A 26,955-nucleotide genomic window follows, 5' to 3' on the forward strand; every position below is an offset into this window, starting at 1 on the left:
AAAGATCTTTCCGGAAGATGGCTAAGCAATTACACTACTGGCCATTAATATTGCTACTTCAAGACGAAAAGCAGATGATAAACGGGTATTCATTGGACAAATATATTAGGCTAGAACTGACATGTGATTACATTTTCACGCAATTTGGGTGCATAGATCTTGAGAAATCAGTACCCAGAACAACCACCTCTGGCCCTAATAACTACCTTGATACGCCTGGGCATAGAGTCAAACAGAGCTTGGATGGCGTGTACATGTACAGCTGCCCATGCAGCTTCAACACGATACCACAGTTCATCAAGAGTAGTGACTGGCGTATTGTGACGAGCCACTTGCTCGGCCTTCATTGACCAGACGTTTTCAATTGGCGAGAGATCTGCAGAATGTTCTGGCCTGGGCAGCAGTCGAACATTTTCTTTATCCAGAAAGGCCCGTACAAGACCTGCAACATGCGGTCGTGCATTATACTGCTGAAATGTAGGGTTTCGCAGGGATCGAATGAAGGGTAGAGCCACGGGTCGTAACACATCTGAAATGTAACGTCCACTTTTCAAAGTGCTGTCAATGCGAACAGGATGTGACAGACACGCGTAACCAATGGCACCCCATACCATCACGCCGGGTGATACGCCAGTATGGCAATGACGAATACAGGCTTCCAATAGATAGTCCATGCTGCTGCAAACGTCGTCGAACTGTTCGTGCAGATTGCTGTTGTCTTGAAAACGTCCCCATCTGTTGACTCAGGGATCGAGACGTGGCTGCACGACCCGTTAGTCATGCGGATAAGACGCATGTTATCTCGACTGCTAGTGATACGAGGCCGTTGGGATCCAGCACGGCGTTCCGTATTACCCTTCTGAACCCACCGATCCCATATTCTGTTAATAATCATAGGATCTCGACCATCGCGAGCAGCAATGTCGCGATATGATGAACCGCAATCGCGATAGGCTACAATGCGACCTTTATGAAAGTCGGAAACTTGATGGTACACTTTTCTCCTCCTTGCACTAGGCATCACAGCAACGTTTCACTAGGCAACGTCTGTCAACTGCTGTTCGTGTATGAGAAATCGGTTGGAAACTTTCCTCATATCAGCACGTTGTAGGTGTCGCCACCGGCGCCAGCCTTGTGTGAATGCTCTGAAAATCTAATCATTTGCATATCACAGCATCTTGTTCCTGTCGGATAACATTCGCGTCTGTAACACGTCATCTTCGTGGTGTAGCAATTTTAATGGCCATTAGTGTACTTCTTGATTGGAGAAGATGTGTGTTGCCATTCTGAAGATTGTGTCTTTTGCCCTCTGATTCATTGTGATGTACCCAGGTTCTGTCTCCCGTGACGATACGTGTCACAGTCCTGTACTTTTGCGTTATATCACGCCACAAATGATGTGTCAGCCTGAACAGGTGTTCGTCAGTGATGAGTGAGCATCCTAGGCATCCATCGTGCCAACAAAAAAACGATACTTGAGAACCTCACAAATAGAGGTATGAGCAGATTCGATACATACTCAGGTCCCTAGCTAAAGCTTGTACAGAAATACGACGGTTCACACGAATCATGACATCATCAGCGAGCGTCACATGCTTGCCAGTAACGGCTGTTCCGGGACGATCAGAGCGCATCCAGTTTTGAAGACGTCTACCAACTCGTACACACTGCTCTCACTATTGCAGCTATCTCCATACCCTTTCAATATCCTTCCATGGATCTGCCGAGGTTTTAAACCCTCCGACCAAAGAAATCATATTATTCCTCGCTGTTCTAGCGAGAACAAAGCTAGGAACGCGGCCATTTTGTTTCAACTGCCTCTCCTATTAATCTTGTCATGCCATCTGTCAGCATATACCGCAAATTTCTCAAAGCATACATCTTCACATCACTGGAGTTTTAAATGCCAGACTTGCTAATTGCATTTAATACTCGTAGTTTATAATTAATTGATGAATTGCCCTCGTATATATCTATCACTAAACCCTTCATTCTATTAGCACTATTATTCATAATAGTAACAATAATGTACATTCTCCCCATTAGAATCAGTTCTTATAGTTTTACGCGAAATATCTCCTGTCATTTTCTCTGAAGACCAATGGCGATGGGATAAGGACGATGGTAGTAGGCTCCGAGTGAGGCTGGAAGCTACTAGTGTGGACCTGCTCATTGGCGGCAGGTGTGTGATGGTCGCCTTCCTGAGAACCCGTGTGACTACTCGGGCATCCGGTCCTGCATCTGCGACTGGGCAGGCCTATTTAGGATGACCGCTCCCCACCCTGAATGGGGTAGGCCCTAGAAAATGTGGGCTAAATATCGGAAGTCACACTTGAACCGGGCTGGGAATCCGCACCCAGTAGGTCACTCCTTATACTGCGGAAGTAAACAAAAGAAGAATGAAATGATTGTGACAAAAGGGACATGGAATGTCAAGACCCTCCTGGACGTGAAGAATTACAGGCCAGAGAGAAGAACCGCTCTTTTCACCCAAGAACTATCCCAGCTAGATATACACATAGCTGCCTTGAGTGAGACAAGACTCTCAGGTGAGGGACATATTAGTGAGGTACGTTCAGGGTACACCATCTTCTGGAAGGGAAAGGATGCAGGAGCACCACGCATCCATGGTGCAGGATTTGCCGTAAAAACGAAAATAGTGAAAGATCTTCGACTTACACCTGTCTCAATTAATGAAAGACTGATGACTCTTAGAGTACCCATTGGTTCAGATAGTTTCATCACCTTCGTCTCCCCATATGCTCCTACTTTTGATAGTGATGAAGACAAAAAGAGTCAGTTCTACCACCAACTGAACAGCACTCTCTCTAAGATACCCATAAAAGATAGATTAATTTTACTTGATGATTTCAATGCCAGAGTGGGTAGGGACAACCGATGTTGGAGAGACGTCATAGGTAAACAAGGGGTCTGAAACTGCAACGCAAATGGGTTGTTACTTTTGGTCTGAGCTGAGCACGAGCTTTTCATCTCCAATACCCAATTCAGCTTGCCTAACCGCTATAAGACCACATGGATGCACCCACGCTCGAAACATTGGCATCTTATAGACTACGTTATTACTCGACAGCGTGACAAGAAAGACACTCTCATCACAAAAGCAGCAGTAAAAATTGATGAGTGCTGGACTGACCATAGACTTTTAGTCAGCCGTTTGAGAGTATCAAAGTATCGCAAGCCAAGATCCCACTTTTCAAACCCACCACGCAGAAAATTCAACATAAGCAACGTGAACAACAAAAACGTTCGCTCACACTTCCAAGACATACTGTCTGAACAACTTAACAAATCTCCAGCAACCACAGACGATGTCGAACAAGAATGGATCACATTAAAGAACATCATCAAAGAAACTGCTGAGAATGTTGTTGGTAATGTGCACGGAAAAGAAGTGACTGGTTTGATGATAACCATGGAGAAATACAAGCCATCATCAATGCAAAGCGGGATGCTTACCTATCCCTTGCTCAAGATCCGTCCTGCGCAGAAAAGAAAGCACACTTTCAAGAATTCAAGCAGTAATGTCAAAGTGAAATACGAGAAATCAAGAAGAAATGGTGGCAACAGAAAGCCACAGAACTCCAACATCTTTCCGATGCAAGGTACCTGCGTGACTTCTACGCTGGTATTAAAGAGCTGTATGGACCTATCCGCTCCTCATCAGGAACACTGAAAGCTGCTGACAACTCCACCATTCTTACTGAAAGTTAGGACATCTTAAATCGTTGGAAAGTACACTTCAGCACACTGTTAAACCGCCTTCTATTGCCGCTGGAGATTTTCTCAAAAATGTCCCACAGCATCCTCCACAACCCTCGATGGCTGATCCTCCAACTTTTCAAGAATTTTGCAAGGCACTCAAGAATGTGAAACCTGGGAAGGCTCCTGGACCTGACAGCATCCCGATGGAGCTTATTGAGTGTGGCGGCTTGCCTCTAAAAGCTAGACTCTTCTCACTCATTCTATTAATGTGGGAAACCCGCATGGTACCAGCTGACTTGTCACCGTCTTCAAGAAGGGCGACAGAAGCGTCTGTGGTAACTACCGGGGAATATCTCTACTCTCTGCCACTGGCAAAAGTTTTGCAAGAATCCTTTTAAATCGCCTCCAGACCCTTTCAGAGACTATACTACCTGAGTCTCAATACGGGTTTCGACTTTCTAGAGGGACAATTGACATGATTTTCTGTGCACGACAACTAAGGAGAAGTGCAGATAACAGCAAAAGCCTTTACTACTTGTTTTCTACGATCTAGAAGAGGCCTTTGATACAGTTCCCAGATAAGCCATGTGGATGGTCTTAAAATGCTTCGGCTGCCCTGAACATTTTGTTGACTTGATTGAAGCTCTCCACGATGATATGACTTGACAGGTCCTCTGCCAGAATGAAGCAACTGGTGAATTCCCAATAACAAGTGGGCTTAAACAAGGATTCGTTCTTGCAGCAACATTATTTGCATTGTATCTGGCAGCTATGCTTTACGAGACATCCGTAAACAATGCAGGAATAGAACTAAAGTACAGGTTCGATGGAGGATTATTCAACCAGTCCAGACTCCATTCAAAAAGGTTCTCCAGTACCACTCGTGTGACAGAGCTGCAGTATGCTGATGACAATGCTTCTCCAGCTCATTCACCTGCAGATTTGCAGCTGTCAGTTGATTCCTTCAGCAGCGCGTACGAATGATTTGGTCTCTCCATCAATATTCCAAAGACAAAGGAGATGGTGCAGCCAACTCCTGGCTCCTCCGTTCCTGATTTCAGCATATCCATTTATGATACACCCTTGGAACAAGTGGACCATTTCCTCTACCTAGGAAGCATACTGTCATCTAACTGCACATGTGGAAAAGATATGGAGAATAGATTACGTGCTGCCCATGTAGCATTTGGACGTCTTACAAAGCGTATCTTCCTGAATAAAGACCTAACACTGTACACCAAACTGATGGTGTACAAAGATGTAGTCATTTCCACCCTGCTATATGGTTGCGAAACCTGGACGTTATATTGCTGTGATCTGAGGAAACTAGAACGCTTCAGCCAACAGAAGCTAAGATATATCATGAACCTGATATGGGATGACTTCATATCCAACACGGCTGTTCTTGAGAAAGCAAAAATATATAGCATGGAAGCTCTTATCATTGGGCATAAACTCAGATGGGTCGGACATGACCAGCGGATGAACAATGACAGTCTTCCACGCCATATGCTGTACAGCGAAGTGAACACAGGTAAAAGGCCACGAGGTGCCCCTCTCAAACGTTATGAGGATCAGTACAAGAAAAATCTGAAAAACTTGAACATCGATCCGAGTAACTGGTCCACAATAGCAGAAGATCGAAGTCACTGGCGCTCAGTTACCTCAAATGCTGTTCAAAACTTTGAGCTGGAACGTCGAAGAATGGAGAATGACAAACGCCGGAGGCGTAAACTCCTCCAGGCTCAGCCACGTCCGCCACCTTCCATCAGCTGTAATGTCTGTGGCCGCCTGTTCCACGCTAAGATTGGATTGCTAAGCCATCAAAGACACTTCCACGCCTGAACCGTGACAAAGGAAATCTCAGGAGAGAAATGAAAACTCGCATACGAGCATCTGCCGACGACGACGCTCAGTTGGTTGTCAGTATGCGATAGGTAAAGCAATTTCCAAAACAATGATCATCAATTTTTTTTTCAGAATAATAACTGCCTGAAGGACACCCTAAGTCTCAAAAAATCATGGTTAAGGCAGGGATGAACGTTTAGTAAACGAACCTCAAATACACTAATAAGTGCGGTGCCACAACTATTTGTTGGGTCGAAGCAGGTAACGTTTACTTTGAGAATACCAACTGTTGTTGTTGTGGTCTTCAGTCCTGAGAGTGGTTTGATGCAGCTCTCCATGCTACTCTATCCTGTGCAAGCTTCTTCATCTCCCAGTACCTACTGCAACCTACATCCTTCTGAATCTGCTTAGTGTATTCATCTCTTGGTCTCCCCATACGATTTTTACCCTCCACGCAGCCCTCCAATACTAAATTGGTGATCCCTTGATGCCTCAGAACATGTCCTACCAAACGATCCCTTCTTCTTGTCAAGTTGTGCCACAAACTCCTCTTCTCCCCAACTCTATTCAATACCTCCTCATAAGTTATGTAATCTACCCATCTAATCTTCAGCATTCTTCTGTAGCACCACATTTCGAAAGCTTCTATTCTCTTCTTGTCCAAACTATTTATCGTCCATGTTTCACTTCCATACATGGCTACACTCCATACAAATACTTTCAGAAATGACTTCCTGACACTTAAATCTATACTCGATGTTAACAAATTTCTCTTCTTCAGAAACGCTTTCCTTGCCATTGCCAGTCTACATTTTATATCCTCTCTACTTCGACCATCATCAGTTATTTTGCTCCCCAAATAGCAAAACTCCTTTACTACTTTAAGTGTCTCATTTCCTAATCTAATACCCTCAACATCACCCGACTTAATTCGACTACATTCCATTATCCTCGTTTTGCTTTTGTTGATGTTCATCTTATATCCTCCCTTCAAGGCACCATCCATTCCGTTCAACTGCTCTTCCAAGTCCTTTGCTGTCCCTGACAGAATTACAATGTCATCGGCGAACCTCAAATTTTTTATTTCTTCTCCATGGATTTTAATACCGACTCCGAATTTTTCTTTAGTTTCCTTTACTGCTTGCTCAATATACAGATTGAATAACATCGGGGAGAGGCTACAACCCTGTATTACTCCCTTCCCAACCACTGCTTCCCTTTCATGTCCCTCGACTCTTATAACTGCCATCTGCTTTCTGTACAAATTGTAAATAGCCTTTCGCTCCCTGTATTTTACCCCTGCCACCTTTAGAATTTGAAAGAGAGTATTCCAGTCAACATTGTCAAAAGCTTTCTCTAAGTCTACAAATGCTAGAAACGTAGGTTTGCCTTTCCTTAATCTTTCTTCTAAGATAAGTCGTAAGGTCAGTATTGCCTCACGTGTTCCAGTATTTCTACGGAATCCAAACTGATCATCCCCGAGGTCGGCTTCTACTAGTTTTTCTATTCGTCTGTAAAGAATTCGTGTTAGTATTTTGCAGCTGTGGCTTATTAAACTGATTGTTCGGTAATTCTCACATTTGTCAACACCTGCTTTCTTTGGGATTGGAATTATTATATTCTTCTTGAAGTCTGAGGGTATTTCGCCTGTTTCATACATCTTGCTCACCAGATGGTAGTGTTTTGTCAGGACTGGCTCTCCCAAGGCCGTCAGTAGTTCCAATGGAATGTTGTCTACTCCAGGGGCCTTGTTTCGACTCAGGTCTTTCAGTGCTCTGTCAAACTCTTCACGCAGTATCGTATCTCCCATTTCATCTTTATCTACATCCTCTTCCATTTCCATAATATTGTCCTCAACTACATCGCCCTTGTATAGACCCTTTATATACTCCTTCCACCTTTCTGCTTTCCCTTCTTTGCTTAGAACTGGGTTTCCATCTGAGCTCTTGATGTTCATACAAGTGGTTCTCTTATCTCCAAAGGTCTCTTTAATTTTTCTGTAGGCAGTATCTATCCTACCCCTAGTGAGATAAGCCTCTACATCCTTACATTTGTCCTCTAGCCATCCCTGCTTAGCCATTTTGCACTTCCTGTCGATCTCATTTTTGAGACGTTTGTATTCCTTTTTGCCTGCTTCATTTATTGCATTTTTATATTTTCTCCTTTCATCAATTAAATTCAATATTTCTTCTGTTACCCAAGGACTTCTACTAGCCCTCGTCTTTTTACCTACTTGATCCTCTGCCTTCACTACTTCATCCCTCAAAGCTACCCATTCTTCTTCTACTGTATTTCTTTCCCCCATTCCTGTCAGTTGTTCCCTTATGCTCTCCCTGAAACTCTGTACAACCTCTGGTTCTTTCAGTTTATCCAGGTCCCATCTCCTTAAATTCCCACCTTTTTGCAGGTTCTTCAGTTTTAATCTACAGGTCATAACCAATAGATTGTGGTCAGAGTCCACATCTGCCCCTGGAAATGTCTTACAATTTAAAACCTGGTTCCTAAACCTCTGTCTTACCATTATATAATCTATCTGATACCTTTTAGTATCTCCAGGGTTCTTCCATGTATACAACCTTCTATCATGATTCTTAAACCAAGTGTTAGCTATGATTAAGTTGTGCTCTGTGCAAAATTCTACCAGGCGGCTTCCTCTTTCATTTCTTAGCCCCAATCCATATTCACCTACTACGTTTCCTTCTCTCCCTTTTCCTACACTCGTATTCCAGTCACCCATGATTATTAAATTTTCGTCTCCCTTCACTATCTGAATAATTTCTTTTATTTCATCATATATTTCTTCAATTTCTTCGTCGTCTGTAACTAAAATTGAGAAATCTACCATTAACCAAAAAAAAAATAATTAAACTCTAGTATCAATTAATACGACGAGAATGTTCTACATCAATGAATAAGGAGAGGAGCATAGTGAAACTTTGCCAAAGCCATTCGATTTCAGTAACTGTACCGGCTTCCCAAACGCTACGATAAATTTAAATCACTGTGTCAATAGGAAGCCAGACAAATCAGCGCTTGGCAGTCACAGCAATAGAGAAAAGTAACTGAAAATCAGGCAGTAAGGAAACACTAAAACATTCATCCCCAACACTGATCATACAAGTTTGTTCGCGTGGCCATCTCCCGCAGCAAGCACGGAAATATTTCTTTTGTAAATAAAACCGCCTTTTCTTGCTGCAACTGCAATTTATTTCTCCGAGACGCGTTTCGCCTTTTTTTTTACTAATAACACATATCAAAACAAAACGGTATCGTTATAGATCCCACTTAAAATGCCCAGGAGTAAAAAAAAAAAAAGAGGCGAAACGCGTCTGGGAGAAATAAATTACAGTTGAGCAAGAAAAGGCTGTTATATTTACAGCGCAGATATTACATTTGTACAAATTGGACGGTGGGGGCCCGCAATGGTTTATTACCTTCAACTGGACATTTATTAACCCCTCTTCTGTTAAAACCAGCCTTGTAGTAGAGGCTAGTTATTTTATCTTTTTATTTCTTTATTTTCTTTATTTTTTAAGGCGTTCGCTCCCAGCTTACGACGAACTTCTGTAGATAAATATTACCTAAGTACATGAGATATTTCAAACATATGCATAATATCCTCCCTCATCTTGGTCTGTTTTATGGTAGTGAGATACGGACACCAAGGCAGCAATATACAACAAGGCTAGAACCATCAGAAGTAAATGAGAAATTTACAAAAGGCCTTTGGGAGATAAAATTAGAAATCATATTGCCTGATGACTTAGCAGCTATTATGGCGTCAATAACACTCACAACGGATGACCGTATCCCGTTGCAAATATCTATAATAATATACCGAGAGAAATCGTTGTTTAACGTTGTTACCAAAAATTTCGAAACGTTCCTGTCCCATTTACTTCAATTCTTTTTTCAGATTTTTACGCGATACTCCGGTGAACATTCGGAAGGACGTAGCCTATATACACTCCTGGAAATGGAAAAAAGAACACATTGACACCGGTGTGTCAGACCCACCATACTTGCTCCGGACACTGCGAGAGGGCTGTACAAGCAATGATCACACGCACGGCACAGCGGACACACCAAGAACCGCGGTGTTGGCCGTCGAATGGCGCTAGCTGCGCAGCATTTGTGCACCGCCGCCGTCAGTGTCAGCCAGTTTGCCGTGGCATACGGAGCTCCATCGCAGTCTTTAACACTGGTAGCATGCCGCGACAGCGTGGACGTGAACCGTATGTGCAGTTGACGGACTTTGAGCGAGGGCGTATAGTGGGCATGCGGGAGGCCGGGTGGACGTACCGCCGAATTGCTCAACACGTGGGGCGTGAGGTCTCCACAGTACATCGATGTTGTCGCCAGTGGTCGGCGGAAGGTGCACGTGCCCGTCGACCTGGGACCGGACCGCAGCGACGCACGGATGCACGCCAAGACCGTAGGATCCTACGCAGTGCCGTAGGGGACCGCACCGCCACTTCCCAGCAAATTAGGGACACTGTTGCTGCTGGGGTATCGGCGAGGACCATTCGCAACCGTCTCCATGAAGCTGGGCTACGGTCCCGCACACCGTTAGGCCGTCTTCCGCTCACGCCCCAACATCGTGCAGCCCGCCTCCAGTGGTGTCGCGACAGGCGTGAATGGAGGGACGAATGGAGACGTGTCGTCTTCAGCCATGAGAGTCGCTTCTGCCTTGGTGCCAATGATGGTCGTATGCGTGTTTGGCGCCGTGCAGGTGAGCGCCACAATCAGGACTGCATACGACCGAGGCACACAGGGCCAACACCCGGCATCATGGTGTGGGGAGCGATCTCCTACACTGGCCGTACACCACTGGTGATCGTCGAGGGGTCACTGAATAGTGCACGGTACATCCAAACCGTCATCGAACCCATCGTTCTACCATTCCTAGACCGGCAAGGGAACTTGCTGTTCCAACAGGACAATGCACGTCCGCATGTATCCCGTGCCACCCAACGTGCTCTAGAAGGTGTAAGTCAACTACCCTGGCCAGCAAGATCTCCGGATCTGTCCCCCATTGAGCATGTTTGGGACTGGATGAAGCGTCGTCTCACGCGGTCTGCACGTCCAGCACGAACGCTGGTCCAACTGAGGCGCCAGGTGGAAATGGCATGGCAAGCCGTTCCACAGGACTACATCCAGCATCTCTATGATCGTCTCCATGGAAGAATAGCAGCCTGCATTGCTGCGAAAGGTAGATATACACTGTACTAGTGCCGACATTGTGCATGCTCTGTTGCCTGTGTCTATGTGCCTGTGGTTCTGTCAGTGTGATCATTTGATGTATCTGACCCCAGGAATGTGTCAATAAAGTTTCCCCTTCCTGGGACAATGAATTGACGGTGTTCTTATTTCAATTTCCAGGAGTGTATACACTGGAAACAATACAGTTACGGAATAAGACTATTATAAACAGCCGATGGTATACTCATGGTTACAAAATTAATTAAAACAAAATTTAAAAAAAAAACACCAGTTTAAGCAAACAATTCTGGAGTGTGTGCAAGGTAAACAGCCTAATGGCACAAAAATTTTAATTAAAACAGTATTACTGCTACATAGAATTAACTTCACAATGTAAATAAAGAATTTAACTACTGATGCAAGTTGAATGAACGAATTTGGACCCAGGCAAATGATAGTCCTCTACAAATCTCAATATGGTAACACAGTTAATATCAACCAAAGAATCTGCAGCTTACAGAGAAATGCTTAACAACAAGTATCGGCTAATCATTACATAGTGCAGTAGCCTGAAGAAAACACAAATTAGTACACTATAGACCATTGTCGTTCAACATTGGCGGTGGGTCTGAATTTCCTGCCCGAGACCCGATCGTAACCAACAACCACCACTGGCTGTACACTGACAACAGCTTCTGTAGCACACACAAAACCAACACTAATCTACAATTCACTTAAACAAATCACAGCAACAGAAAAATGCGGCTCATCAAGGTAGAAAATAAACTGAGATAAAATTTGGCTCAAACTTTCTTAAATTCGGTACTGCGTAAAATAAACTGCAGCTACACTTAGATTAGGAAATGAGACACTTAAAGTAGTAAAGGAGTTTTGATATTTGGGGAGCAAAATAACTGATGATGGTCGAAGTAGAGAGGATATAAAATGTAGACTGGCAATGGCAAGGAAAGCGTTTCTGAAGAAGAGAAATTTGTTAACATCGAGTATAGATTTAAGTGTCAGGAAGTCATTTCTGAAAGTATTTGTATGGAGTGTAGCCATGTATGGAAGTGAAACATGGACGATAAATAGTTTGGACAAGAAGAGAATAGAAGCTTTCGAAATGTGGTGCTACAGAAGAATGCTGAAGATTAGATGGGTAGATCACATAACTAATGAGGAGGTACTGAATAGGATTGGGGAGAAGAGGAGTTTGTGGCACAACTTGACAAGAAGAAGGGATCGTTTGGTAGGACATGTTCTGAGGCATCAAGGGATCACCAATTTAGTATTGGAGGGCAGCGTGGAGGGTAAAAATCGTATGGGGAGACCAAGAGATGAATACACTAAGCAGATTCAGAAGGATGTAGGTTGCAGTAGGTACTGGGAGAGGAAGAAGCTTGCACAGGATAGAGTAGCATGGAGACATGCATCAAACCACTCTCAGGACTGAAGACCACAACAACAACAGTTGGTATTCTCAAGGTAAACGTTACCTGCTTCGACCCAACAAATAGTTATGGCACCGCACTTATTAGTGTATTTGAGGTTCGTTTACTAAACGTTCATCCCTGCCTTAACCATGATTTTTTGAGACTTAGGGTGTCCTTCAGGCAGTTATTATTCTGACAAAAAAATTGATGATCATTGTTTTGGAAATTGCTTTACCTATCGCATACTGACAACCAACTGAGCGTCGTCGTCGGCAGATGCTCGTATCCGAGTTTTCATTTCTCTCCTGAGATTTCCTTTGTCACGGTTCAGGCGTGGAAGTGTCTTTGATGGCTTAGCAATCCAATCTTAGCGTGGAACAGGCGGCCACAGACATTACAGCTGATGGAAGGTGGCGGACGTGGCTGAGCCTGGAGGAGTTTACGCCCCCGGCGTTTGTCATTCTCCATTTTTCGACGTTCCAGCTCAAAGTTTTGAACAGCATTTGAGGTAACTGAGCGCCAGTGACTTCGATCTTCTGCTATTGTGGACCAGTTACTCGGATCGATGTTCAAGTTTTTCAGATTTTTCTTGTACTGATCCTTATAACGTTTGAGAGGGGCACCTCGTGGCCTTTTACCTGTGTTCACTTCGCTGTACAGCATATGGTGTGGAAGACTGTCATTGTTCATCCGCTGGACATGTCCGACCCATCTGAGTTGATGCCCAATGATAAGAGCTTCCATGCTATATATTTTTGCTTTCTCAAGAACAGCCGTGTTGGATATGAAGTCATCCCATATCAACTCGTAGGGGGAGACCAAGAGATGAATACACTAAGCAGATTCAGAAGGATGTAGGTTGCAGTAGGTACTGGGAGATGAAGAAGCTTGCACAGGATAGAGTAGCATGGAGAGCTGCATCAAACCAGTCTCAGGACTGAAGACCACAACAACAACAACAACAACAACACTTGATGTTAACTGCACCGTTAAGAGAGCTTGAATCAAAATTATCTTTCATAAAAGGTACTCTGCAGAGGTACTCAGGACTTTGACCTTGTAAAGAACGAAAACCTGCACACAGTTTTAACTACGAAGAATAACGCCCTTTGAAGGTATAAGGTTTTCAACAAGTTACAATCACGCACGGGCTGAAAGCAGTACTCCAGCTCGAGTTGAAAGTTAAGTTTTGCCACGCAGGCGAGGAACTCATTGACAAGTCGTGAAAGTAGTAATTCACTCAGGTAATAGAGAAATTTGCCCAATATCGGCCACAACTAGTAAGCCGTGGGGGAGTCACTGGTGCCAGTCATTCTCTTAGCTAGTAGGGGCACTAAACCCTTTCGAGTTGGCATGTGCGTTTCCTCTTGGTTTTCCTCTTCTGACCGCTGTTTAAACGCTGCACTTCCGGATGTGGTGGCTCCCTTGTTTTTCCGCCACGGGGCCCTAGTGGCTGTGCTTGTCCGTTGTTTGGGCCTATGCTGTGTCGCCGAGTCTTGGAGTGACTTTTACACAGGAGCGTTGGTTGCTCACGGCACTGTGTGACGATTTGAGGAGTGTGTCGGCGGCGGGCTGTTGGTGGTGGCCTCCAATACACTATCAATTGTGTATATTGCACTACCTGGTGCTGGATGCCTATGTAGGCTATGTGGATTCCCGTCATTTGCTGCTACTAACGGTGGGCATCAGCTATTTCTTTGAAGTTGTGTTTGTGATCGGTCTGATCGTAATATGTGTTCACAGCCGGAAACAGTGTTTCGTATGTGATTACGGTATCTTGTATTCTGGGTTTTTATGCTCTTGGTTGGGCAGGCCATTGTGAGGTAACAGACGAGTTGTGGCGTCCTGAAAATATTCTAAGTTCGGAGATGGCGTGGCCGCACGGGTCGCTCGACAAGCCGGGGCTCGTCAGCAACCACATGGTGCCGAACATTAACCGAAGCAAGAGGGGTTGCCCTAGCGCGTGGTCCAGGCTGACCGCGCGGCTTGGAATTTCATGTCGACGCTGTGTCGAGGAATGGGCTGTGTGTCGATGAAGGAGATTTGTACGCCGAGAGTGCCAAAGATGGCGGACTCTGTGATACCATAATGACAGACATTTCACAGTTCATGTAGAAATTAATAATAGCCAGAGGAATCTTGATACCTTAAAAAGAAACATGTACATTACTATGATTTGCACGACGACTATGATGCAGCAACGAATTTCTAAAATCTAAACCTTTCATCAGATTTTGTTAGTCGATGTGTCTTTAGAAAGCTATTAGTGTAAACCTAAACTGGTATGAATTACAGCCATGCAACTTGAATAGTACATGAGTTATTGGAGGTCAAAGTGGCCGATTGCTATTGATTGCGTCAAACCATAAGTACTCCACAGTGACATGAATAAACGATACCAGCATGCTTATACAGGGTTATTACAAATGATTGAAGCGATTTCACAGCTCTACAATAACTTTATTATTTGAGATATTTTCACAATGCTTTGCACACACATACAAAAATTCAAAAAGTTTTTTTAGGCATTCACAAATGTTCGATATGTGCCCCTTTAGCGATTCTGCAGACATCAAGCCGATAATCAAGTTCCTCTCACACTCGGCGCAGCATGTCCCCATCAATGAGTTCGAAAGCATTGTTGATGCGAGCTCGCAGTTCTGGCACGTTACTTGGTAGAGGAGGTTTAAACACTGAATCTTTCACATCACTATGCGTGAAACTTGCCCGCACGCGTTCAACCGTTTCTTCGCTCACTGCGGGCCGACCCATTGATTTCCCCTTACAGAGGCATCCAGAAGCTTTAAACTGCGCATAACATTGCCGAATGGAGTTAGCAGTTGGTGGATCTTTGTTGAACTTCGTCCTGAAGTGTCGTTGCACTGTTATGACTGACTGATGTGGGTGCATTTCAAGCACGACATACGCTTTCTCGGCTCCTGTCGCCATTTTGTCTCACTGCGCTCTAGAGCGCTCTGGCGGCAGAAACCTGAAGTGCGGCTTCAGTCGAACAAAACTTTATGAGTATTTCTACGTATCTATAGTGTGTCGTGACCATATGTCAATGAATGGAGCTACAGTGAATTTATGAAATCGCTTCAATCATTTGTAATAGCCCTGTACATATATTTATTCGTCCATCTTCTTGTTTATATCCGATATATACTATTCATGAAGAAATTGGTCAACTATTTACTGTGCCTTAGAAAGCACAGAGACATTAGGCTACTGGCCTACTTTTGCTTGTATTCTTTTGATATATGTTTATTTAAATTGTTTATGCATTTACTAATGTGTGTTACAGCGTATTTATGGTCCATATTTATTTAATTTAGAGTCATTTAAATGTAAATACAGTATTTCGTATGAGTTTCAATATGTTCGTCAGTGTTTGTTGGCTTGGAGACATGGCGGGAGCGCTCTAGCCAATCACAGCGCTCGTTACTACAGTAGGCGACTACGGAAGTCAATGGAGAGACCGTGTGAAAGTGGGGGAGGAGCATCGGGTGTCACAGGACACGAGGAGAGTGCTGGACGGGAAGGCGCAACAGACGGTCGTAGGAAATACTTGGAGAGTGCTGAGCAGTTCGCGCGTAGTCGTGCCGACTTGTGCACTTGTGACACTTCCGTGGCTTCTGCAGTGAAGACGTAGTATGCGTTTAGAAGTGAATATCTCGCGATCTATGTAGTTGCTCATAGCTAATTAGGTGAAGTAGGAATCTATTGTTTCCCTGTTATTCAACATATATTTTATTTAACTGCTGGACCATCAACACCAATAAGTGTTTGGCAGTAATAAATGGCATGCTTAAATGTACTCCTGCTATCGTCCTCCTCACTTAAAATCGTTAAAAATAGTAACTGCAGATCTTATTTAATTGGAATATTTCATTTATAAATGTCACATTCAAAATTCACAATTGCCGAATGATAGGAACTTCCGACCATTCGATTCATGCCTATATTCATATTGTATACTGTAGACTCAGCAGTATTTGGCTTGTAATGCGGCCACTAAGTATCCCAGCCCCTAGATAGCGAAACCAGCGAAAACTTCAGTATTTCGACTGAGGGTACGTAGTAGAGGATCAAATTTTTATTCGAAAGCCCACACCATTAACTTATTCAGACTTATGCTTGGTATTCAGGTCCGCCTGTAAGTGTAAAGAATTATGAGCTATAAGAAGTGAGTAGTTTTTCATGCTCTTTGTTTGAGGTCTTGTTAAGGGTATTAAATTTAAAGGGTGGTCGTAGCTCTGAAACAAGATGTTTGTGTTGTGTCCTTTGTTTGTGTTGTGTCCTTTGGTTTGGTTGCCTGTCCGCTTTCTATTTTATAATTTTTTTTTTTTTACAGTGTCCTACAAGCAGCGGGCACAATCAGTTCTGGATTGTCCAGTACAGAGGCCGGCTAATTGACTGAAATATGCTCGACGGCATTAGCTCGGCCAACTATGTCTTGGTGACGCTCGGCGCTACTTGGCTGTATCCTATAGAGTCGCTGCTCGCCCCGTAAGTTGGCAGACGTTGAGCATTCCTCTCCTAATTATTGGAGATTCCTCTTGTTAATGTGTTCGGGCTGCGCCAAGGAGCGTCCCCTGTTCCTTGCAGTTTAGTGACTCTTGTTTTAAGGAGGGTCATCCGTTGGGCTGTGCCCGCTGTTGCGTGGAACTTAAACTGACGAGATAACTGTCTTTTCTGCCTAAATATTGTTGTTATACTTGAAATGGATTTCACGAATGAATTCAGTGGAATACGTCAATATAATTGGTAGATACCGTTGTTCTATGATCTGTTTATTGGTTTAAGATTCCTGTTGGGATTTTGCTCTTTTACTTAAAACGTTTTATTTAATATTGTGTACTGTTGCTTGTTTTACCAGTGGGGATTTAGTACCGGTAAATTCCTGTTAAATTCGTGGGCAATTAGGGTTGTCATTTATATTCAACTAGGAATATTTGTTATTTACTTAAAAGGTAGGATCTTCATTTAACTTGTTTCATTCCGTATAATCTTACAAAGACTATATAAGGTTTTTAATTATATTGGTTATTAGTGGCTAGTGGAAGGCCGATTTGTAAAAGATTTTGTACAATTGTTTTTGCGCATATGTGTACTAAATCTTTGTGAAATACAAGACTGTGTTTTCAGTGAAGAGGTAATAGTAAAATCAACCAGGGCACTAGTCAGTTAATTTCACTCGCGTTTAACAGTGATGCAAACGCAGCACTCAAGCGATCTGGAAGATCACCCCTCACACTAAGAGAGTGGTCACGTGGAAGACGACCCACCAGACAAGTAACTCAATATTTGAAAATTCATGCAGGGAGCTACCGTAGATGTACAAGGCAGAAAAATTCCGGGGAGTCCCGCCACAGTGCAACGGCGGAACGACTCTTGACTAAACCTATGTTTACTGGTCACTGAAGCCACACTCCACTGCACCTCGCCTATGCCCACAGGTGCCGCAATGACGACACCAGAGCGGCACAGCAGTACAACACGCCCCAACTTTCGATCTAACATCCCCAAAGATGTTCGGGTCCACATGCGGCTCCTCTTCGTTGACATGTCTTGGCTCAAATTCGTCTAGGGGTTGAGTTACAAGTGTCGCATTACGCGCCCTCAATTAGACACTTTTGGCGCTTTCGTTAAATTGCCTGGCTGATGGCAAGTTTGCGAAATACAAGTTAACGTAACATATAATAACAGTAATAATAGTAATATCGGGAACTAAATTAACGACCCGTAAATGATGTAGGCCACACAGTTGCGATTTGGTTATAATAATGATTATTCAGAAAGCAAAGTAATAGTGAAAGTAGTCGTATTTAGATTTACTGTTACACTCGAGCGCGTATCCATTTGACAGAGTTCGATCATTCACAATCTCATCACGAATTACAAGTCCACTACTCCGCCACGTTAACTATGCGAAAAGTTAAAAGAGTTGACACCAGGCGCGCTGTTGCTCACCGCTCAGAGACTAAGTCCCGTGGTACCACACAACGCCAAATTTTCTAAGTTGTTTCACTTCCTAGCTACCTAACGACTGATTGTCCGCTTTCACATCTCAATCCGAATTGTCCCCTTTGGTGTCTCCACCAGCACTCTCCCCTCTGCCCGTCCCCGGCCGCGTTTCCCACGCGCCGAATATCCTCGCTCAAATGACTAGGGCAGTTACCTTTTGTGAAGCCATCCATCTGATTGGCTACAGCTTATTCTACATTATTTGACGCTTTAACATATTTAAATAATCAAAGCTTGACCGCTTTCACTTTCTAAATAAAGTAACAATGATATCCATTGTTAAATTCTTGTACATAGGAGCAATACAATTTCCTTCCTAACATTGAATGTCACAGCCAGTAGCCTTGCACCAGTGCGCAATAAAGGACGAAAGTAACAATTATGCACTGAACTTTACAACAAACATTCTGTTACCTAAAAATTGAACAAAGTGTGACGCGGTCATCGTTCAATGTGTTTCGTGTGGAGAAAATGATGATCTGATGCTTAACTGAGAATATTAATAATTTAAATTTACCATATATTTTAAACAAGTAAAGTCACAAAGTTGGTATATACAACGTTTGGCCTTTTAATGATGTTCTTCCATATGAAATATCGATCGTTAAGATCGACCAATGGGTTCATACTTTACCGTACGGGTCTTTGTTACAAAACTCTAGTACATAGGGCGCGCACTATCTCTGACGCAGAGAGTCTGCCCCAGGAATTGGAACTTCTGAGAACTGTATTTCGAAAAAATGGGTACTCAGAGTGGCAGATTCAACGTGCTCTCCGCCCAACCACTACAGCACAACCTGTGGAGATGGATGAAATCACGAGGGAGGAGGTAGGCACTACGTTTATTCCATTTACAGGCGCACTCTCGGGGAAAATCGCCCGCATTTTGAAGAAACACCGGGTCGGAACTGTATTTTGTCCTCCGAATAATACTCGTGCACTGGTGGGGAGCGCCAAAGATGACCTCGGTTTGAGGAAGGCCGGCGTGTACCAGATTCCGTGTCAATGTGGCAAGTCGTATATTGGTCAGACGATGCGTCCCGTCGAGGATCGATGCCGTGAACACCAGAGGCACACTCGACTGATGTATCCGAGCAAGTCGGCGGTCGCTGAACATTGTTTGTTGGAAAATCACGCTATGGAGTATGGACGCACGCGGATTCTGGTACAGACGTCAAGATACTGGGACGGCGTTGTTAGAGAGGCCATCGAAATTCGCACCAATGACGACCTCATAAACCGTGACTGTGACTATAGTCTTAGCAAGGCCTGGGAAACAGCGATTGGGTTAATCAAGAATAGATCGAGCAAACGTATAGTTGTGACGACCACGGCGGACAGAGCCATCACTGCGACGTCATCTCAGACGCCGTTGCAATCAGTCTGTCAGTTCAACTGATGATGGCGACATGTATGATCGCCGAAATATTGTGTCCGTTGGACACTGTAGACCGGCAATATACCTGTGGATATTTTGACTGTTAATTTCACTTTAACGCTAAATCCTAAACTGTTATAGATATGATCAATATTCAAGTTTTATTGGGATCACCACGAAAATCTATGGAGGGTGGAAGATTAAAATTAGTGTGGCTTCATTCCCTGCATTACTAAAGAATTAAGTAGTTTCCATAAATGTTTCCATTTATAGCCGCGCTTATGTCCGCCATATTTGACACTGCTACGTCTCCTCGGCCACAAAAGCCTTCTACTGGGTGTCCCTCTGCCGTAGGTCCTCGTCTGTCTTACTCGCACACTACAGAGCTTAAGCCTCAATAGATAATAGACCCCCGTGAGTTTCCCCTTCTCGTGATGAATCTGCGCCCTTTGTGCCACACACTCCTGTACGATAGGGTTCGTTTCACAATTCCTGTAGGCTGACTCTTTCAGACATATATTTAAATCAGAGTACCGTGCTCGTTAATTCACAAACTGTTTACCAGTGAAGCCCGGTGCAGACTCACTCCTTGCGCCTTCCTCGTGCAGAGCGCCGGCCCCCACATTTCAAGGGGGCGCTCGCCAACCAGCGCAACGCAAAGCATATCGACTAGACAGAGAAAACTACGCGAAAGCAAGAGAATAGATCACGGCACAATAATATGCAAATATTTATGTAATATATAAAGAGGAAACTTTGGTACCAAAAATCTAGAAAATCTCATGACGAGTTCCTTGAAATTTTTACATGCTACTTTAATAACCGTTTGGCTGAAGACAGACTATATACTTTAAATTCCTCAAGACATGACAACTTTGGTGTATCTTGCGAGAATACGACGACATGGGGATGCCACGATGAGCACAAACGGTAAGGCATCGTATATCTGAAGACCAACATGACAGTACTGGAGGTCAAGGTAGAGGTTCAAAGGAAACACACGCATTGGAACTATCTGTAAGTATAACAGAATCAATCAAAATCCTCTACAGTCCTTCTTAACAGTCCCACAGTAGATCCATAAAGCTTTGCCAACTATGGGGAAAACGTTGAATGCCGTTGGCATTGCCACCAATGTATACTACTTGTAGCTGAAATACCTGAAGAGTATCCTCACTGTTTACAAAGCGCCTTTCACACAATGCTTTCTTTAGTTGTGTAATGAGGCCTAAATCAAACGGACTGAGATCTGGTGACTAGCGTAGATGGCGGAGGATTTCCTACTCGAACTGCTGTACACAATTATTGATGGTGCCTGTGGTGTGGGCTGTAGTGTTATCAGGGAGTGAGATGGTATTATCCGGCAGTGGCGGACGTTTCCGCCGAAGTATACATCGCCGAGATTGTAAAGCAAAAAGCTGCGGTACTACTGAGCATTGGCAGTGTAGCTGTCCATAACATTGATTGGCGACTCCATGTTGTCCTGTGCACTACGACCAGATACCAGGTATACTTGAAAAAAAGAGACAGCATTGGTCGTATAATTTTTACTATCGCAAAATCGATTTTCTGTCACTGAGTGACCATCTTCAGTGCTAGAAGTTAAAAAATTTTCACATTACGATCAGAGAGTATAAAACAGAAAATCACAATTACATCTGCATATGAACATAACACTTGTTAGGAACAAACCTATATTGTATAACTTAAATTTCGTACTGTTATTATTTTTATATATTTGACTTCTTAGTCTTAACGTTTGTTACATAAATTACGAACATTGTACTTCTGACTTCCCACGCCAGATGGTGGGTATTATGTTTTTTTTTTTTTTTTTAAACCTGTGTTACACCTCATTTCATGTTATTCATTTATTATTCTTTTGCATCATCTTTTGCTTTTTATATGTCCTGCACTCTAACAACTTATCATCGATCTGTTTTATGTTTTATAGTTTATAAAAAACAATACGCCAATGTATTTTAGATATTTCCTTCCCCCTGCGTCTGCTATGTGTTGTACGTACATTTTAAATTTCAATTACTACACCATTCACAAAAGCACAAGAGTTATTTAGTGTTAATATTTCGCAAAACCAGTAATACTATGTCTTCACGTGACATGTCACATAGAGGGCGTGTCAAGCCCCGTCACACCGAGGTCTGCTGAACAAGTGCATGTAAACAGCGACCTCAGTATATGTGATTGCCGTAAGCTTATTGACAACAGTGCATCCTAATTTAAGTTATACAATATAGGTTTGTTCCTAACAAGTGTTATGTTCATATGCAGATGTAATTGTGATTTTCTATTTTATACTCTCTGATCGTAATGTGAAAAATTTTTAACTTCTAGCACTGAAGATGGTCACTCAGTGACAGAAAATCGATTTTGCAATAGTAAAAAATATACGACCAATGCTGTCTTTTTTCAAGTATACCTGTCCATAACATGGTGACACTCTAGAATACCGTGTCTACCGTAAGCCAGAATGAGCATGACCTTCAAGAAGTTAGTGACATTTTTACACGACACTCTGAACACTCACACGCACATAGGCTATATATATATTTTTTAACAACAACGCATGAGTTTCCTGTTAAAACCGGAACTGTGAAAGATCATCATACTTACACAATTGTCATGTCTTCACTACAAACACTTTTTGGTTAATTAAATCTCCTTACATATTGTGGCCACTGACTAGTTTCGGAGGAATAAAGAACAAGAAGAATAAATTATAAGAGAAGAATTATGCTGGATAACTGTATTACAGTTTATAAGTATGAATCAGTACAATGTATTGTTCACTCTTATACATACTAACAAACATAAACGCGATATGAAGACTAGGGTAAGCAATGTCCATCAAGGAAACAATTTTCTCTATGTAGACCACTTGCCTGGAGGCATGCATGTGACGTCAAGAAAAATAATAAAGTCACAAATGGCTAGAAAGTCTTTAATATTTCCACATACCATACATTTCGAGAGTATACAGGGTGGTCCATTGATAGTGACGGGGCGAAATATCTCACGAAATAAGCATCAAACGAAAAAACTACAAAGAACGGAACTCGTCTGGCTTGAAGGGTGAAAGCAAATGGTGCTATGGTTGGCCCGCTAGATGGCGCTGCTATAGGTCAAACGGATATCAACTGCGTTTTTTTGAAATAGGAACCCCCATTTTTATTACATATTCGTGTAGTACGTAAAGATATATGAATGTTTTAGTTGGACAACTTTTTCGCTTTGTGATAGATGGCGCTGTAATGGTCACAAACGTATAAGTACGTGGTATCACGTAACATTCCGCCAGTGCGGACGGTTTTTGCTTCGTGGTACATAACCCGTGTTAAAATGGACCGTTTCACAACTGCGTTAAAGGTCGATATCGTGTTCACGCATGGCTATTGTGATGAAAACGGCCAACGGGCGTGTGCCATGTATGCTGCTCGGTATCCTGGATGACATCATCCAAGTGTTCGCCGGATGGTTGCGTTAATTAAGGAAACAGAAAGTGTTCAGCCACATGTGAAACGTCAACCATGACCTGCAACAAATGATGATGCCCAAGTAGGTGTTTTAGCTGCTGTCGCGGCCAATCCGCGAGAATCGGGAATCTCAAAAATGTCGGTGTTGAGAATGCTACATCAACATGGATTGCACCCGTATAATATTTCTATGCAGCAGGAATTGCATGGCGACGACTTTGAACGTCGTGTACAGTTCTGCCACTGGGCACAAGAGCAACTACGGGACGATGACAGATTTTTTGCACTCGTTCTATTTAGCGACGAAGTGTCATTCACCAACAGCGGTAACGTAAACCGACGTAATGTGCACTATTGGGCACCGGAAAATCCACGATGTCTGCGGCAAGTGGAACATCAGCGACCTTGGCAGGTTAATGCATGGTGCGGCATTATGGGAGGAAGGATAATTGGCCCCCTTGTTATCGATGGCAATCTAAATGGTGCAATGTATGCTGATTTCCTACGTAACGTTCTACCGATATTACTATAAGAGGTTTCACTGGATGACAGAATGGCGATATACTTCCACCATGATGGATGTCCGGCACATAGCTCGCGTGCGGTTGAAGCGGTATTGAATAGCATATTTCATGACAGGTGGATTGGTCATCGAAGCACCATACCATGGCCCGCACGTTCACCGGATCTGACGTTCCCGGATTTTCTTCTGTGGAGAAAGTTGAAGGATATTTGCTGTCGTGATCCACCGACAACGCCTGACAATATGCGTCAGCGCATTGTCAATGCACCTGCGAACATTACGGAAGGCGAACTAATCGCTGTTGAGAGGAATGCCGTGACACGTATTGCCAAATGCAGTGAGGTTGACGGACATCATTTTGAGCATTTATTGCATTAATTGGGTATTTACAGGTAATCACGTTGAAGTTGTTTTACGCGCCCAAGTAAATGAAGATATTGTACAAGGGCATGCTGAAAAGTAATTTCTCAGTTTTTTTTTTATTTCAGACCTTTAAAAGTTTTACAGTAAAGGCACGTTTTTAAGGTTTTACGTCTGTCTGCATGATGTGTACGTATTTGGTTCTCAACATAGTCACTCTGCCGGACAACTCATTTCTCCTAACGCTATACCAGTTTGTTGATACCGTCACTGTGGAATGTGTGATTTCGTTGACCGAGTCACATCTTCACCTTTGCTTCCACCGTTTCGTCAGTATCAAAGTAAAGTCATCGAAGGATTGTTTAAGTTTTGGAAGCAGATGAAAATTGGATGAGGCCACGTTGGGAGTTCATGTAGGATGATCTATGACAGTGAACCCAAGGCGTCCGATTGTTGCAGACACCACGGCACTCGTGTGGGTCTGGCGTAGTCTTGCTGTAGGACACGGTGTTCTATGTGTAGATGAACTATACGGACTCTAACCTGGATAACAGCACGCTTTTTCTCACGTACCATCATAGTTAGCTTACATTCCGTCATGTATGTTCGGAGCCCTCTGGCGACAGAGGGATGTAAATATTTAGACATGAGGAGGAAAGTTGTAGGATGATGATAACGTTTGTTTTATTTAGAATGCGTTAAGAGTTTTCACATAAAAATTTCGGAAGCATTACTTTTCAACACGCCCTCGTAATAATATTCCCTAAGTGCTATTTGTTGCACGGTATGAAAACTATCTGTTGCGCACTTACTTTAGAGGAACTTCATAAACGTTTCTGTCGTTTATGCTAAATTATAGTTACAGCATCATGAGCCATTACGATCCCTGAGCATGTCCCGTAATATTAAAAATTATTATATTTAACATGATCAAGCAAACTGGTAAAAAGTTGCCATGGGTCAGCCTGGTAGGCTGTTAAGCATGGTTCAGCACTGTAGTAGAGGTGCAAGATTCACTCGAATTATGGCTGAAGATGAAGAGAACCGAGAAAAGGTGAATGTAATACCAATTGAGTAAAGAATGTGGTAAGCTATAAGGAAACAATCAAAATTAAAAAATATCTACATAAACCGAAGACTCATTGAGAAAAGAATGCAGAAAGCTATAAGGAAAGAATCAAAATGTAAAAATCTCTGTATGAACTGAAGACGGATAATGGTGTATCACTAATCATTACACTCGGGTGGGCGCTTGAAGATAAGTGTGACACAGTCAGTGTGATAAGAGTAATGGACGGACAGACACAGACGGGGGCCCCCAATTCTGAGGTCCCTGGCAGCTCCACGTGCTTCTGCGGCATCTATCCGAAGCTACGGACTAAGAGCAGTCAGTCGCTGACCTCGCTTAAAGCAGCAAAAACTGGCTACTCTAGACCACTAGTAAATGCTGTTACAACAGAGCTTAGTAAATAGTCTACAGTAAATCACCTCATAATATAAGAATCAAAAAATTTATTTAGTTGCCAAAATAACATCTGGCGTTACCCTGTTGCCACCATCATTAACAATGAAGCCATTTTAAATATACATATTTTCATCGGAGTTTACTGGTATTTTTATAACGTGTCCTAAAAAAGGCAAGATGTTGAATCCTTCGATTCCTAGGTGAGTGCAGTCTACCTTAAACTTATATGATGAATAAATGAGATTTCACTTACGAGTGTTAACAACCCATATTTTATTGGCAATGTGAAATCTGGCATCATGTTTAAAGGAAATTCTCACATGTAAACAATTTTTAAACGCTCCAAATGGCATAATTATCATCCACATTTACTATGAATACGGTAATTTATATTTAAAAAACGTAATTGAAATTGATAGCAGTATGAGAAAAATTGTGAAGCACACAATCTAAATACAAGATTAAAAGGAAACATAGACATAATTCCACCTAAGAAGAGATTTTGTCAGAAAACTAAATAAAAAGTTGAGGAAAGCTGTTCAAGTTACCAGATCATTTAAAATGTAAACAGTATTTCTTTTAATAACCTATTTGACAATAATCACAGAACGACTACTTGTCTTCATTATGGAAATGCTTGAGCTTTAGTACATGCACATATAAGCATGCTTATTTTTCTTTATAAACTTTTGATTTTCACCGAGTGTTACTGCACATGATCGAATAAGCAACATACATATACAAATATAATGATCTGTTCATGCCATGATAACTACACAAGCTGCAAAACACACGATTGACACTATTCTAAAGAGCTCAGCTTTGTAAAACATTTTATACCACGCAATTGCCCGTAAAAAGTGAATTAAGTGTGCGACTAAGTAATAGAATTTTAAGTGTAATATACGAATATTATAAAAGTTATAGTTGTTTCACCAAATAAGATAAAACAAGATCAATGGATCATTTAAAGAGCTTGATAGACCCACCCAATGACGCACCAATTACTGTTAGTAACATATATTAATAACATAAGTTACTTACATACAGATCTAATTAAAATTATGATAATAAATCACAGAAGACTGCTAGCCTTAATAGAAAAGTATCTTGTCCTAGGTAATATTTATATACACCATCCACTATATTTTAATAAAAGTATCACTCTATGTATTTCGTCGTTTTGGAGTAATTATTTTTTTCATAATTCGAATCACTGGTAATATATGTTAGCGAAAAGACCAGCTTTCAAGATGGATAGTTCCTCACAGGAACACTTCGTTACTAATAACTTTTCGGAACAATACATAACATAGCTCACTTGTAAAATAATTATGCTTCTGTCGGCTATGGACGAACTGTTTAATTTAGACATAAATTTAAATTAATACTAAACTATACATATCAGTGTGTATATAGGGATTTTAACTGTACAATGCTAAACAATAGATACAATATCACACAGCTCCTTGCGCATGTCCCATACTATTACATATTTAGCA

Source organism: Schistocerca cancellata, chromosome 2 (genome assembly GCF_023864275.1).
Source record: "Schistocerca cancellata isolate TAMUIC-IGC-003103 chromosome 2, iqSchCanc2.1, whole genome shotgun sequence".
NCBI lineage: Eukaryota > Metazoa > Arthropoda > Insecta > Orthoptera > Acrididae > Schistocerca > Schistocerca cancellata.